Below are 16,589 nucleotides of genomic sequence, written 5' to 3'. Positions count from 1 at the left end.
TTTTCCATGGTCTCCACGGCTTGCATGGTCTGACCTTCTCCTCCTTGCTCTTGTTTCTTTCTTCTAGTTGTTCAAACATTCTATGGTCTCTCCTGCCTCAGGCCTTCGAACAATCTGCTCTATCTGGTAAGAAAACTCTTTCTCCCACTATCCCCTGAGTTTCTGAGAACAGAAAAATGGGATTTTTTGCTCACTCCTGTATCCTCAGGACCAAACTCTGTGCCTGGTGCATATCGTATGCTGCTAAGTACATATCTGATGAATGAATGACTGAAACCAGTTCCAGAATGATGGCACTCAGGACACAGTGGAGATTTGTTTGTTTAATTTAGAGAAGAGTAGAAAACAAATGGTAAGGTTAGAAAGAGAGAGAATGCTAACAGAGAGGCTATTCAGTAAGGATTAGGCTTGGCTACACGTTAAGAGAAAGAAGCAATGACTTAAGCTAGATAGGAAGTCCTGATGTGGACCATCCAAGGCTGGCACAGTGCTTCATGGTTATCAGAAACCAAGCGTCTATATTTATGTTCCACCAAGCTCATGACTGGCTTCAATCCTCAAAGTTGCCTCATGATCCAAAAAGATTGCTAAGGCTCCAGCTATCACACCCACATTGCATGCTAGAAAAGGGAGCAAGGGGGTAAATGGTATATTACTCACTTTTAAGTGAATTAGCCACTTTTAAGAATCAAAAGACTTCTGGGGACACCAGAAGCCCCACCCAACAACGTCTGCTTGCATCTCACTTGCTGTGCCTACAGGGACATGTAATGTTTTGCTAGACCCATTGCCAGCCAAATGATACTATTGGTAAGGAAGAAGAAGAGAATGGATATTGGAAAGGCTACCAGCAGTCTCAGCTGCAAGGGCTAATGCCTTGGACTTCTGGGGACACCAGAAGCCCCACCCAACAACATCTGCTTGCTTCTCACTTGCCGTGCCTACAGGGAAATGCAATGTTTTGCTAGACCCGTTCCCAGCCAAATGATACTACTGGTAAGGAAGAAGAAGAGAATGGATATTGGAAAGGCTACCAGCAGTCTCAGCCGCAAGGGCTAATGCCTTGGAAGAGGAATCCAGGACAGGGTACTTTACTAATTCAGTCTACTCACTCGTGGAGAAGGTGTTCAAGACATACTGACCTCCCAGGGCTGGGACTGGACAGGGAAGGGGAAAGTGAGTATGAGAATAACAGGTCCTCACACCCAAGATGCTCACCTTCAAGCAGGAGAAACAGCTGATTGGAAGCTGCGAGCAAGGCCGGGGCTGGCCTGCAGCCCCGAAGAGGGGCACTGACTATTTACAGGTGTTGGGAGAGACCCTTCCTCCTGGAGGGGTGGAAGGGATGCGGGAGGCAGCAGGACCTATGAAGGATGCATCGTCGAGTTTTCCTGCAGAGAAAAGATGGTCACAGAGAATCCTTCTCAGGCGGAAAGAGCAGCTCAGGCAAAGACACAGAGATGGCAGGACGTGAGCATTCAGAGAGGAACAGCTGCAGGACCAAGACCGAGCTGTGGGCAGCAACGCAGCAAGACAGTGCCAGGCCCCCATGACCTCCTCCTGCCCGTCCCTCCCCCACCCCCGTCTCCCTCCACTTGCTGTGGCCCAGTCACACGGGCCTTCCGTCTGCATCCCCGGTGGCTTTATCATTCCCCGTCTCAGGGCCTGGCTCATCCCTTCCCTCTGCCCGACTCTTGCCCTCCACTCCTCACCTGCCTGAGCCCTTCCCACCTTCTCCCTCGCAAACACCGCTCCCCAGAGGGGCGTGGCCACATCTTCTCCAAAGTGTGTCCACTCTCTTATTCTCGCCCAATGCACCCTACCCTGTTCTGCATGACACTTATTACAACTTGAGACTGTACTTTACTTGTGGGGGTATCTGATTAGTGTCTGTCTCCCCCATCAGATCCTGGGCTCTGAGAGGCTAGAACAGGATCTGTTTGCTCACTACTTGGCGAAGCTTGGCAGAATGGGCATCCAATGGAAAGTCATTGAGTTAATTGGCGGGGGGGTGCATGGTTGTGTGTGTGTGTGTGTGTGTGTGTGTGTGTGTGTGTGTGTGTTGGGGCAGAAGACTAATGGGGATTAATGTACATCAAAGATAAAAAAATATCAAATTAATTAATTGTGCTCTTGTATACTTTAATCCTGAAAGTTAATCGTTTGCGGAAAACCTGCTGCCTTGGTCAGAGATGTTAGCCCAGGGACAGGTTTGATTAGCAGTGCCTTCCCACTGTGAAATAAAAGGCGTGGAATTCAAGCACATTTATGAAATGCAAACATCACTTAGCAAAGGTCTGGAACCAGACACAGCTTCTTCTTGCAACAATTAGTCCTGGGCATAGACCAGAAATGCAGTTGTGGAAATACAAGCCATCCATCTGTAGACAGACCCTCTCCTGTGGCTTGTCCCCTGTCAGCCATTTAGCAGGGAGCTCTGGCTCTCGGGAGTCTACTCCATGGGAATTCACGATGGCTCAACTCAGCTGGTTGAGGTCTACTCTGGCCCCTCTGAAAGGAAAGTTTTCTGAATAAGCGAACCAAAATCATGACATTTCAAGGAAGCAGGCCATTATCTAGGAAATAGAGGTGTCCTGCAGCACTATAGAGGAACCTATTTACTTACAAACAATGTATTAATTACAATCCGTTACAGCAGGGAGCTCCAAAGGACGTGCACTCTATGCAATGCTGGCAGCCCTATCAGAGTTTCTGTCTGTGTTTAAAGGTAACACAAAGGCCTTTCCATTAGATTAGTGTAAAAGAAAGGGAAGGAGAGAGGGAGGGAGAGAGAGAAGGAAGAAGGACGGAAGGAAGGAAGGAAGGAAGGAAGGAAGGAAGGAAGGAAGGAAGGAAGGAAGGAAGGAAGGAAGGAAAAAAGGGAGGAAGGAAGGAAAAAGGGGAAGAAGGAAGGAAGGAAGGAAATAAATGAGGGGGAAGGGAGGGAGGGAGAGAAGGAGGATTTACTGTGTCAGTCATTGGGCTAAATACACTCCGTACTTCACCTTTTAATTTTCCAGCCACCCTCTGAGACAGGTGTTTATTATTGTTTCCATTTTACAGATGAACTAAGCTGGGATTTGGAGCAGTAAAGTCACCTAGCCAAAGCTGCAAGTCCATACGTGCAGGGTGTCAAATGCAAATCACACCGCAGTGGGAAGCAGGTCCTTCCCCCATGGCAATCAGACCACACCACTTTCAAATCTTATCGCTCTGAATTTCATTCATGCAGAGGAGACGCCCACTGACTTATGCAAGTGCAAAAGCCTTGATGCTTAATGCTTGTGTGCATGTGTGATCTTAAATCACTTTGCAATGCTATGTCAACCCACATGAGGTGCCTCATTTCCAATGAGATCAGTTGGAAAACATTTTAAAAGTTTGACAAGTCGATGCCGATGAGGCAGTGGAGCAGTGGGAACTTTCTTACCCCTGTGATGCAAGTAGAAATTGGTGAAATCATTCAGGAGTGTGATTTGCTGACATCTACAAAGCTGAAGCTGTGTGTTCTCACCCACCTGGATGGGGAGAAATTTTGGCACATTTGCATAAGGAGTCATATAGAAGAATATCCATTGCTGTAGTGCATGAAATGGAACAAAATGGAAACAAACTAAGTATCCATTAACAGGACAATGGGAAATAAATCGTGATCATCATGCTATGAAAGGCTGGCCGGCAGTGGAATCGAACTAGAACCCCAGAAGTCCCGGCAACAATATGGAGAACCATCAAAACAACACTGGGAAAAAAAAATAGCTCAAAATAGCTGCTGGAGATGACCAACAGTAGGGTAACATCTGTCTTTTACAAGTTCAAGAGCATATGGACATATGCAAATGTAGCAAAATTAAAAATCACGCATGGGAAAATTTGGAAAAGTGGTTACCACCGGGAGGGAAGGAAGGGAATTGCATGAGGAAGAGGCTTCTGCTATGTTTGTGATGTTTTTGTTCTTAAGCTTAGTGTTGAGTACACTAATGTTTACGAAAATATTCTCTATGGCTTTTTTTTTTTGCATGCCTGAAATATTTCCGAATAATATAATTTTAAAAGAGGAGGAGGAAGAGTAAGTATTTTGCTTTCTGTAAGAAATGCTACTGGGGTATCGTGGGGTGAGCGGAAATCAGACTGTGCATGAACCTAGAAAAAACTTCCAATGTCTCACCGCTTGGCCAGGGATGTCCTGCCATTGGTGGGTGGTCTAGCCAGTGACGCAGCTGCATGCAGCCAGCGGGGCGAACCCCCCACCCTCAGCCTGCTGCAGCACAGAGCGCGTACCCTGGGAAGTCGTGTTTCCTCCAGGTGAAGGATGGGATCGCTCCATCTCTGTCACCTGCACAGAGAAGGAAGTGCAGGAGAGAGACAGATTAGGTCATCTATTATCAAGGAGCAAAAGATAGACTGAGGCGGCACCTGCAGCTCACCAGATGTTCTATCAATTATCGGAGTCGTGGGGAAGGTGGGCTTTGATTCTTTCTCTCTGTCCCCCCAGCCCAGCCTCTCCAGGGAAGAATTAGATAAGAGATGGACCGTGGGATGTCAGGGTAGGGTGGGGCACTGCAGGACGCAGGCAGCGCAAGGTTCCTGGCTCCCGGGCTAGGGAACTGTCTGAGAAGAGAAGATGATCTTTCGGAATGTGTGTGTGCTCAGGCCAGTGCCAAAGCGTGAGGAATGTCTGGAAACCCAGCCAACACTGCTGTCATCATCACCAACGTCATCAGTGCTTACCTGAGCTCCACTGAAAGTGTCACATGCATTTCCTCATTGACTCCTGGCAACATCTTTACAAGAAAAGCACTATACTGTCCCCATGTTACAGCAGAGGAAACTGAGGCCGGGAGAGACAAGTAACCGGATGAGGTCCCTTAAAGTGGCCTCCCACAAACGTGCCATCTCCTTTACCCTTTATCCTTGACCTGTCAGGGATAACCTCCTCCAGGGATCTGCTCTATGGGGGCAGGTGCCACTGTCCCTCTGCTTCCATATATTCCGGAAGTGATCTGGGCAGGGACAGCACACCCAGCACCCAGCACCCAGCACAGCCATCTCGGACCAGCCAAGGCCCAAGGTCTAGGCGGTAAGAGCTTAATCTCTACAACGGGAACCTGGGAGAGTTACACAACTTTCCCCGGAACCCAAAAGGCTCCTCATGACTTTATGAATCTCTGGAGATGAGGAAGAGCACCCCCCACCCACCACACACTCAGAGCCCACCACCTTCCAAATGTGGGATACGTCACCTTCTAATCTGGAAACCTTGGAAACCTCACTGATTCGGTGAGTCTGAAGGGGAGCCAGACATGCACATTTTATACAGCATTCGGGGGTGAATCCGATTTTCTAGTGGATTTGGCACACACGGCCTTAAGATTTGGAAGGTTCTACTGGTAGAACTGGGGCGGGGGGAGTCTGACTTGTAGGAGAAGAAGGAGGAGATGGGAGAGGAGAGGTCAGCTTCCCTGGCAGAGAACAGAATAGTGCTACAGAAACATCACTCCCACGCCCTCCCCCTGCCCCTGGGGACATGGGCCAGCATTTAGGTCGCACAGGGAGGAATCACTCTTTAGAATTTCACAAGCTGGGATCTACTTCAGCTCCAGTCTACTCTGGTCCAGTCCCTCTTCCTAAAATCATCCCATCCACAGCCAGGCTCATTTTCAAAGTCATTACCACTTGTTCTGACCACCGGATGCCTGGGCAAAGGTTGTGCTCTAAGTCCAAAGCAGGTGCATTAGTCTGCTCAGGCTGCCATAACAAATACCATGGATTGGGTGGTGTAAACAACAGAAATTGGTTTCTGACAATTCTGGAGGCTGGAAGTCCAAGATCAAGGTGTCAGCAGGGTTGGCTGTTTCTGAGGGTTCTCTCCTCGGCTTATAGATGGCCGTCCTCTCCCTGTCTTCACATGGTCTTTTCATTGTATGTGTCTGTGTCCTGATTTCCTCTTCTTCTAAGGACACCACCCTAACACCCTTGTGGTCACTCAATTACTTCTTTGAAGGTCCTATCCCCAAATACAGTCACATTCCCAGGTGCTGGGGGTTAGGGCTTCAACATACCTACTGGGGGGCGGGGGGAGATGTGCACAGTTCAGCCATGACAGGAGGGAAAACAGCTTGCAGGAAATGCAGTGAGTTTATATGTCATCAGATGAGTCTTTTGTCCGTTGGGATCTTCCCCCTGGATTTACAGCCCCTCTCATTCCTCTCTGCTCCCCCCACACTCTCTAAATCTTGGCAGCCTCTAATATTTCACATTTACTCATGATATTATATTTCCTCTTTACAGAAAGGATTAGAGAGAATTTAAAGCATCACTTCAAATGCAGGAGACAAGCCCAGGAAAATATTGTTAGCATGTCCAGTCCTGGCAAGCGCTCTTTTCTCCCCAGTTTGACTTTGCAGAGCTAATTAGTTAGTTCCTAGAAAAACAGCCGTCAGTCACTTGTGGACTCTTCTCTGAAATTCTCTTTATTTGATTTTCTTGAATTATGACATCAGACAGGGTAAACAAGAGATGCACAAATATTCTGGAATTCCAAATGGTTACAGGGGGTCCTGCCAGGCACCATGACACATCAAAATGAATAAGGTGAAATTTATAAACCCTAGGATGGAGGCTGGAGTGGATGTGGGGAGTGAGGATGGGGCAGAGTTGAGGAAGCACCCAAGTTTGTAAACTTAGCCAGGTTTGTCACAACCGGGAAGACAACAGCAGCTTGTCCCTCACCCACTGCACCCCAAGTCCCTGGGTCACCTCCGGAGAGAGGATGCTTGGAGGTGGCCTCCATGGCCCCAGGTGAAGAATAAAGCTAAGAGCCCTTCTGACTGACACAGTGGTGACCCACCTGCAGCAAACTAGTCCACAAACATAAACATTCTGGCCCTAGGAGGTGTCTTTGGAGAATTGTTTGCTTAACAAAAGGAGTCATTATTTCAAAAAGCATTTGCCAAATTCCTGTGGACAATGGCAAAGATGTGTTTTTCCCAGTGCCCCTCCTATCTGGGGTCTGAAAGCCTCTTCCTCCTGCCCAGAAGCCAGATAACAACTCCAGGTAGACCTTGACCTTGAAGTCAGGATCCAGAAATGGGCCCATCTGCCCAACAGACTCTGTTCCTGCAGTAATGGTTCCCCAGGGACAGGAGTTCCGAGGATGCCTGGGCTCTCCCCAGCTGCCAATCTGGAGCCAGCCCCACTCCAGACCTCTGTCCCCAGACTTGTCCCTTTCTCCCCTTGCCTGTGCACCACCTCCAGGCCCTCGCACCCTGCTGGGCCCGGATGACTCCTCCCACCCCCCTCTGTCTCTGCCCTCTTGCTTTGGAGTGTGTCTGAAATGTCAGCACTATGCGGAGCCAATGAATGGGCGCTACGGCCAGAAGCCGCAGATACGTGTAAGCTCTTCAGACGTGATTGGAAATGGCTGCACTGAGACCAGCCTGCCCAGCTCATGCAGAAAGTGGAGGCCTCATCGGGCTGGCCTTTCCCTCGCTTCCGGGAGCCTGCCGCTCAGAGACCAGCAGTCAATAACTTGGGGCCGTAGCTGGGGGGAGGAATTTAAGAAAATGGAGCTGAAAACATTTAACATTGACTCATAAACAGAAGCAATAAATTAGGGAGAGGTCAGGGGACAGGAAATCAAAAAGGGAGAGGCCCATTCCCAGGAAAGAGGGGGACTTTGTTGGGCAACGACAATCAACAGCCCTCCGTGGAGACACTGGTCGCTAAGGCCAGGCTGGCCCAGCTGCTGAACCGCTGTCAGAGGAGTTCTGCCCAGAGGGGAGATTCTGAGGCTGTCCTTCACTGAGTTCTCTGTCCTATTGTCCCCAGAAGCATAATCCCAGGCATAGTCCTTTCAGGTCAGAGAAAGGGACAAGGAGCTCAGTAGGAAATGAGCATCCTCTTGCAACCAAACAAGGAGTGCACGCTGCAGGCTCTTGCGGGGATTTTGAAAGATGGGGTATATTTCTAGCACTTCTCCAGCTGCTAACTGGGTTTGTGGCTTTGGGCAATTTGTGTAAACTCCCTGGTGATACAACTCTATAGCTGTTCTGAGTGCCTACTCTGCCTCAAGTGCTTTGCAGGGGCTGGAGAGGCAGAGGTGAATGAAGCAAGGTCCAGGTTTCCAGCAGTGGCCCAGTGTAGTAGAAGAGTGAGACAAACTGACCGCAAAGCATCGTGTTAAGCAAGACAGTTGAGAATGAGGTCGCCCCCATCAGTATGAGGTAAATATAAGTCAGACACACCCAGGTTGCAACTCCAGATTTGCAACGTCCTACCTGTTGGTTCTTGAACAAGTTATATCATCCCCAGAGCCCCAGTGTCCCAGATCTAAGAAGTAGGGACCTCATCTCCATGAAGATCCACTGGGCAAAGAAAGTGGACCAGTGTGGCTCACATGGAAAGAAAGTCCTAGTACATTGTTCTGAAGCTGCCTGGGGTGTGCACTGAGGTTTGGGGTAGGTGTCTAGAAGACCTGCTGAGGTTTGTATCATCCAAGAACTAAAAGAAATCTGGAGAGGTCATTTAGAGATGAAACTATCCCTAAATTTGGCCCAAGGTCAGTGCTTAACACGTTTGCTGAACAAATGGGATAGGAAGTGAGAGAATGAATGGACTGAACAGGAGAAGTAATTCCTCACTGACTCTCTTACCTCTGAGTAAGACCCTCAGCTGAACCCCTGAGAATAAAGGAGATTGTATGTATTTGTTTCCTTAGCAAAAATCTGGCACTTAATATCTTCCAGGCAATGTTCTGGGTGCTTTCCCTAGAAAGCTAGTTTAATATTGATTATAACCCAGGGTGGTAAGTGTTAATATTATCCCCGTTTTACAGATGAAGAAACCTGAGCCCAGAGAAACTTAGTGCCTTGGCCAAGGTCACTTAGCTAAACAGGAGCAAAATTGGGCTTCAAACCCAGGCATTTCAGCCCTGGAAGCCCTGCTACTTATCTAGTAAGGAGACTAGAATGTCGCCCAAGGCCTTGAGGGGACTTGGTGCCAGTCACGTCCATCTACAACAGTCAGCTCGGGGAACACTCCTGAGAGGATGCCCAGAGCCCAAATGATGCCCCCAGCCTCTGTCTCCATTCAGGAAGCTTAGGGGCTTCGCCATCAAGCTTAGCTCTTCTAACCAGATCTATGACGTGTCCTTGAGTCTATGATGGCAACCGCAATGCTGGGTGGAAGGGGACTTGGGATCACATCTGGACTCACCAGGAAAGATGCTCTGGTCCATCACTGACGTCCCCACAGGCACAAGACACAGGTTAGCCGTCACAGGTCCAGCATCTCACCCAACCCCACAGCTGAAGCCCACAGGACCGGGCGGGGCTGGCTGCCTGGTTCTCTTCACCTCTGTCCAGGCTGTTCCGCTACCACGTCCATCAGGACTCTCGTGGCCGCAAGTGACAGAAATCCAGCTCTACCTGAACAAACAAAAAAGGAGGAATAACTGACTCACTTAACTGAACCATTCAGGGGCAGATTTCTCAACCTCTCTCTCTCTCAAGTCTATTTTCTTCTGTAGTGACTTCATTGTAGACTCTCCCCTCAGGATGGCAAAAGTGGCTGCCAGTCAAAGCCAAACTTGTTCGTTAGCTATAGTTTTGACAGAAGTCCCAGAATTGAGTCTGATTGGCTTAAGTTGGGTCATATAACCATCTCTAAGCCAATCACTGGGGCCGGGGGATGTTCCAGTGGGCCATGTCTGGGTCCCGTGACCGCCCCTGCAATGGAATGGGGATTTGGGGATAGAGGTCCAGTCTGTGGACCTAGAGTGGAAGAGGGCTGGTCCTCCAAAGGAAACTTGGGGTGCTTTCACCAGGAAAAGCAGGAATGGATTCTGGGCTAGCAAAGACACCAGGTGTCCACCATGGTCCCCAAGCACTTGTCCCTATTTGATGGAGATATTTGGTTCTTAGATCTCCTTCCAGTTCTGACCTACTCCTTGGTGTGGCTGGTTCTAGCAGAACTCTCCAGAAGGTCAGTGTACTCCCTTATGAGAAGAAAAAAATTGCCTGTGCCTTTGAAGGGAACTAGATCCTGGTCGTTTGCATGCCCTTCACTCTTTCCTCTGTGGTCACTTCAAGTAGCTATGCTAGAGCTGCCCCCTTCTCAGCACTTGCCAAGGGAAGGGAGGCCTGGGCCAAAGTCCAGGCCACTGGAACTGATACCACTACACATGAGTAAAGAATATAGAGGGAAGTCCCAGGACCGGTTTTAGTGCCACCAGGCCTGTGTCTATTTCTCCTCTTCCACCACCACTACCTGACTCTCCTGCCAGCCGGTTGGGATCCAGGTGGGAGGCAGGCGGAAAAATGAGACACTGGGCCTGAAAAATAGGACAAGGCCATGTCATGGTAGTTCTTGAATTAGGCTGGTACAGTTGAGTCAGGAAGCTCTCATGGGCTCTTGAGTAGGGGAGTAATGAAACAGAGTTTTAAGGAGGTTTTTCTGGGCCAGGAGCAGTGGCTCATGCTTGTTATCCTAGCACTTTGGAAGGATGAGCCAGGAGGATTGCTTGAGGCCAGTAGTTCAAGACCAGCCTGAACAACATAGCAAAACTCTTCATCTCTACAAAAAAAAATACAAAAATTTAGCTGGGCATGGTGGCGCACTCCTGTAGTCCTACCTACTCAGGAGACTGAGGCAGGAGGATCTCTTGAGCCCAAGAGTTTGAGGCTGCAGTGAGCTAGGATGATGCCACTGTACTCTAGCCTGGGCTACAGAGTGAGACCCTGTCTCAAAAAAAAAAAAAAAAAAGAATGTTTTTCTGGGAAAAGTGTTTACAGGATGGATTAGAGCAGAAAGTTCCATGATCTAAGCCAACGAGTCAATCTTGGCTTCTGGGCTCTGGGTTTCTGTCCACAGACCTTAGTCCTGGGGAGATGGGCTCTTTGCTGGCTCCGCTGATTGTTCACATCAGAAAGGAGTTCTGCTCCTTGAGATATTTTTTAATTATGGAAAATTTTCAAATATAATACAAAGTGTAGAGAACGGTCTAATAAGCCCCCTGTGCCCATTCCTGGGCTTCAACGATGATTAACTCGGGGCCAATTTGTTTCATCTACAGCCCCGCCCACCCTCACTCTACCCTGGGCTACTTTGAAGTGAATCCAGGCATCATATATCTTTAAGATGCTCAGATTGCAAGGCCCTGCAAGAGCTAGAGATTCCATTCTCCTTGAGAAGAAAGGAATCTGGTCTGTTATTACTACGTCACCTAGCAGAGGAGAGTCCTGCCCTTCCTCCTCCACAAACATGGTCCAACTCTCCTCATTTGATATTATACTTTGAATTTTTATGAGAGGAAAATTGCACTCTGCTTATTCTTGTCTGGAAATGCTCAGCCGGGGTGATTGCAGTGTTATCTCCCCGGGCACCCCGCTGCCCCCATCTCTGCCCACTTCCCCCCTGCAGCCTTGTTTTCTCACCTGCCGGACACCTCCCCTTGCCTGATTTCTAGGGTCCCTCATCCCACCCCAAGCAATCTAACACACACACGTGGTGCAGACAACCGCAGTAGCCTGAAAAACTCTCTTTCCCGTTTTATCATCCCGGTAGAGCACGATCTCTCTCCAGTGCACCGTACCAGCCTACACGTTACTGCAGATCCATGAATCAAAGAGAGATTCGGCTTCTCCTGTAAACACGGGCTGACCTTGTGCTTTCAAACTGTACGTTATCTCTGCCACAGCAATACTCCTTGAATAACTAATAAATGGAAAAAAAAAAAAAACGTTTGGGAGAAAAAAAAATGACAAAAATTGTTATTATTACTTAGAGAGCCAGAGGAAGATAGCAAGGTTCTTCTAAAGTTACAGCACCAGCTTTTGCAGCTGTGGGTGCATTAAAGCCGGGGCCGGGGGAGGAAGAGGGCGTATTTCAAAGCCGACTGCTGCAGCAACACAAGGCGAGGGGGTGCGGTGTGGAACACGCCAAGTGTTTGAAGTGGACAAGATTTCTAGCATGTTGCCTTGATGCCTGTACATACTTAATAACAGATGTTTGGTCTCTCGAGGCAGATAATTGTCCTCTGTAAGGTTGACTTGACCTGCCTGAGCCGTCCGGCTCCGAGCGCCGCAGCAGTAACTAACGATCCGGCTTCTCTGTTTTTTACTAGGGGATGCTCGGCCACGCTTCCTTTTAAGCACATAATTACTCGGCGGCAACTGAAGCCCATCCATCCCCCTCTCCTAATGGCCACGGAGCCATTCGGCCATAATTTATGGGGACAGGGTTCAAAGTTTTAATAATATTTGGATAATATCATTGCCCACACGTCGGTGGCGTCGTGATGAATGGAAGGCGAGTGGGCTTATTTCGATTCCATGCGTGACAGTGCGAGCGTTAACGACTGGGTGCCCGGTATGGCCTTTATGGAAACTGCCACCCGGCCATCCGCTCATGAATTATAGATCTGGGCATGAAGGATTATAAACAGCAGTGGGGATCACACAGGGACGCCGCTCATGAGGAACTGTCCTGTTAGCGCCTCTTCCTTATGCAGATAAATGAATTGCAGGGAGCACCAAAACGGCATAAATAAACCCTTAGTGGGTAACATATTAGCACATCAACATAAAACCCAGTGCTGGGGCCTGCCCGGGGATATTTATGTTTATACTCTCTGCTCAAGTGGCTCCCTGATTTTTTGGCTTCTTACCGCTCACCTCATAATTCCAACATCCTAACGGCACCTCTGGGCACGTTTCTCGGATGCTCTGTGGAGCCTGTTGACATTTGTGCACAAGTTTGCTGGGAGAATCCCTTTTGGGCAGGCAGAAGGGTAAAGGATGCTCATCAAATTCAAAACAGGCTTAGGATTGCCTTGGTGACGTTGTGGGGTGTCCTCAAAACAGAGGCCGTGTACTGGAGAAAGCTAGTGGAAAAAGAGGGGACATCTATGTCCCCAAAAGCAGAAAGAAGGGGGGTGGTCTCAGCCATCAGCCAGATGGGAAAGAGCCTTGGAAGTGATCAAAGTTCAACCCACACTCCTCCCAAAGAGCAGGTGGAAAAGCGTAAGTTCAGAGAGAAGGGACTCCCCCTAAATTATAAAACTCTGTTGCCAAGAGAAGATTCCTGACTCCCAGGTGCTGCTCCAGATCGCCTTATCTGGCCCGAGTTTTCTCTTCCCAAAATGTAAACATTCAACACGGGCACAAAATGATAGTGTTATGACTAAAACAATGTTTGCCAGCTTCCCCCTGTTAAGCTAGACTGACTTACTCTGAACTTGGACAAGGTTCGCGTGCCATGAGCAATCGTTGAACTTACACACTCGATATCCATTTAATCTGAAGGATTTATTTGGAAAGAACAGCAATTATAGCTGCACCTCAGAATAACTAGGAAACGGCGCACTTAAATCTCTTTAAATAGCCTGCCGGAGTTCTAAATAGCTCCCCCCACGCCTGGGTTCTGATCTTGAGGTGTCACTTGCCCGGGCCTTCCTTCAGAGACCACGCGTGGTCGGAGCAGGTTTCAGACTGGAGGCTAGTTTCCCTACAATGAGGCACTTTGCAGGGCACTTTCTGCTTTCCAGAACATCTCAGGATGTGTTATCTTTTTTTCATCCTGCCAGGAGAAAGGAGGTAACAGCATTCTGCTAAGTAAAGGCCAAGAACATTTATCCAGCCCCAACATTTTTTAATTATCATACAAAAAAATTAACTTGTTTTGATCACAGCTTTATGAATGTTAACACATCATGTAACTACCAGCCCAATCAGGATACGAGACAAGTCCATCACCCCAAAATCTCCCATTAAAAAGGCAAACCTTCCCTTGATCCCTAACACCTAATCCCCATCAACCACAGATCTGTTCTCCACCAGGATAGCTCTGTCTTTGGGGGATGTCACATAAATGGGGGATGTCACATACAGTATGTAACCCTTTGAGACTGACTTCTTCCACTCAGCACAGTGCCTCTGAGACCCAGCCAATTCCCTGCCTGTATCTATAGTTCGCTGCCTTTTGTTCTGAGTAGTATTCCGTCGTGGAGCCTGGACTTGGGGTCAGGCATGTACCAGGCACTTTATGGGATGAGAACAGTGGGTAGTGGCCGCGACGTGCATGCTGTGCGCCAAGCTCCGTCCTATGTTCTACTGCACTAACTCATCCAACCTCTCGACAGCCCAGTGGGGCAGCTACTAGCACTGTGCCCATTTTGCAGAAAAGGAAATCGAACCATAAAGAGGTTGCTACATAACTTGCCCAAGGTCACACTGCAGGTAAGTCGAGAGCCACCTGTAAAGTTAGAATGGGCCTCTTTGTTTTATAATGGGAGAGCCTGATCATTAATGTCTCTGGCAGGGAGATGGGATCTAAATACCCTGGGAGGTGTAAGTGGCTGATAATATTCCCCTGTAGAGAGCAGGCTGTGCCAGGACTGGGGATCTGCTGACATGACCACAAAAAGAAACAAGGAAAGGGGGCTGGAGGCTCCCACTACCACAGGGCACCGAGGACCAGTCACAGATTCTGCACCCAGGCACCCACACACTCCCCAAAGGGGAAGTGAGGAAAACGTGAGAAGTCAGCACTTTACATGAATCCAGTGCCTCGTGAATAGGAAACATTCTGGCCTCCACTCATCCTGCCAAGTCTTGGGGACTGGGAAAGACACTAGACCTGGGAATGGCAAGTGAATTGCCATGGATCTTGGAGCTGCCAACCTCAGGCCTCCAAAATGGCAGTCACCAGCCACCTTGCCCAGCCTCCCTCAAAGCCTGGGATGCTGCTGCCTGCTACCTTTGGAACCATAACTGCCTGTAAACATAGCTGCGGCATTCCAGGAGTCATGTTACCCAGTATTGCACATGTGGGGAAACTGAGGCTCAGAAAGAGAATGAACTTGCTCAAAGGCATGTAGCACATCAGCAGCAGATCCAGGACTATAACCCAGATCCCCTCCTCCCCCCATCCATTCATTCATTCGACAGATACTGCGCTCACTGCATGCCAGACACTGCTCTGGAAGCTGGAGACCAGGGATGACTGGGATGCATGACTTCCCTTCCTGGTGTGACGGCTTCAGCCTGGAGAAAGACATTAAACAAATGATCCCAGCAAATAGAGAACTTAAAGTTATAATAAAGATTTTTAAATTGTCTTGAGATTCCCAGCCACTGTGTTTTCAACTAAACCCAGCTGCTTCCATTTCCTAAAGCAACAAGGGTGAAGTTCCTTATGGTGGTAGAAGCTTCCAGGGCCCTCTGAATAAGGTCATGCAAAAACATAGCTCTGTAGCTCTACAGCTTTGTATCACAGATGTCAGATGCTGGCTCTCCAAATATCACCAAAGACCTATCGAGAAAGAAAATTTGAGTCTACTGGTCACTGAAGGAGGGAGAACACTACCTCAGTAGAGCTTTGCTAGGGCAACGGTTTGGATACTTGACCCTCCAGATCTCATGTTGAAATTTGATCCCCAGTGTTAGAAGCGGGGCCTAATGGGGTGTTTGGGTCATGGGGTCAGATGCCTCATGACTGACCTGGTGCTGTCCTCATGGTAACGAGTGAGTTTGCACTCTATTAGTTCCCATGGGAGAGCTGGTTGTTTAAAAGAACCTGGCGTCGCCCCCTCCTTGCTTCCTCTCTTGCCGTGTGATCTCCGCACAAGCTGCTTCCCTTCCCCTTCCACGAATGGAAGCCGCCTAAGGCCCCTACCAGAAACAGACGCTGGTGCCAAGTTTACGATACAGCTTGCAGAACCGTAAGCCAAATAAACCTCTTTTCTTCATAAATTACCCAGCCTCAGGTTTATAGCAACACAAATGGACTAAGACAGGTAGCATCCTAAAGGGGGAAGGGCAAGGTCACTTTTACTGAGATTCTGAAGTCTGATTTAAAGAGGGTTTTCAAGGTGGCCTGGGAAGGGGTGTTGGTTAGAATCCAGTGAGGATCATGTTGTGATAGTTTTAGATTAGTGCAAACAGCAAGGTGAGGGTTTTGACAAGAGCATTTCAAAGAGCCTTAGAGCATAAAGTGTTGAATGCTTTCTGTTGAAGAGTTGATGGGTCTTTTAGGATATTCCTGTAATGAAGAATAAAGTTAACTGATTGGACAAGAGGACTGCTGGGCCAATAAAGTTATGCTGATGACAACAATGGGATGGGAAAGTCATGTTACTGTAACAGTAAGCCATGTGGGGTAGTGGATTTGGTTCTCATAGAAGTAATACCTGCTCATTCTAAGCTAGACAATGGAGGCAATAATAGTAACAATAACATCTACCACTCTATGCCAATTCGTGAGTGTTAGGAAAGCACCAGGAGACCTACTTTACAGTTGCTGACTCTGAACTGTGAGGGCACAGATGCGCAGCCCACATCCCCTATTTTGAAACATGAGAAGCAGGACTTGAATGCAAGTCTGTCTGTCTCTGTCTCTGCTCTATTGCCACCCAGTTAAAAAAAACTAAATAACAATTACCCATAATTCCACCACTGATAGTATTATTCTGCCCTGAATGTTCTTCTTTAGCTCAAGTCCCCCGGGGGAGCCCTGCCTCAGATGGAAGGTTCAAATATAGGATCTTCTCTGGAAAACTTGCCAGCAAACGACCGCCTCCACCTCCTTCA

The sequence above is a fragment of the Lemur catta genome, chromosome 20 (assembly GCF_020740605.2).
Source record: "Lemur catta isolate mLemCat1 chromosome 20, mLemCat1.pri, whole genome shotgun sequence".
Taxonomy (NCBI): domain Eukaryota; kingdom Metazoa; phylum Chordata; class Mammalia; order Primates; family Lemuridae; genus Lemur; species Lemur catta.
The sequence above is the reverse complement of the archived record's forward strand: the minus strand, read 5'-3'. Positions refer to the sequence as shown.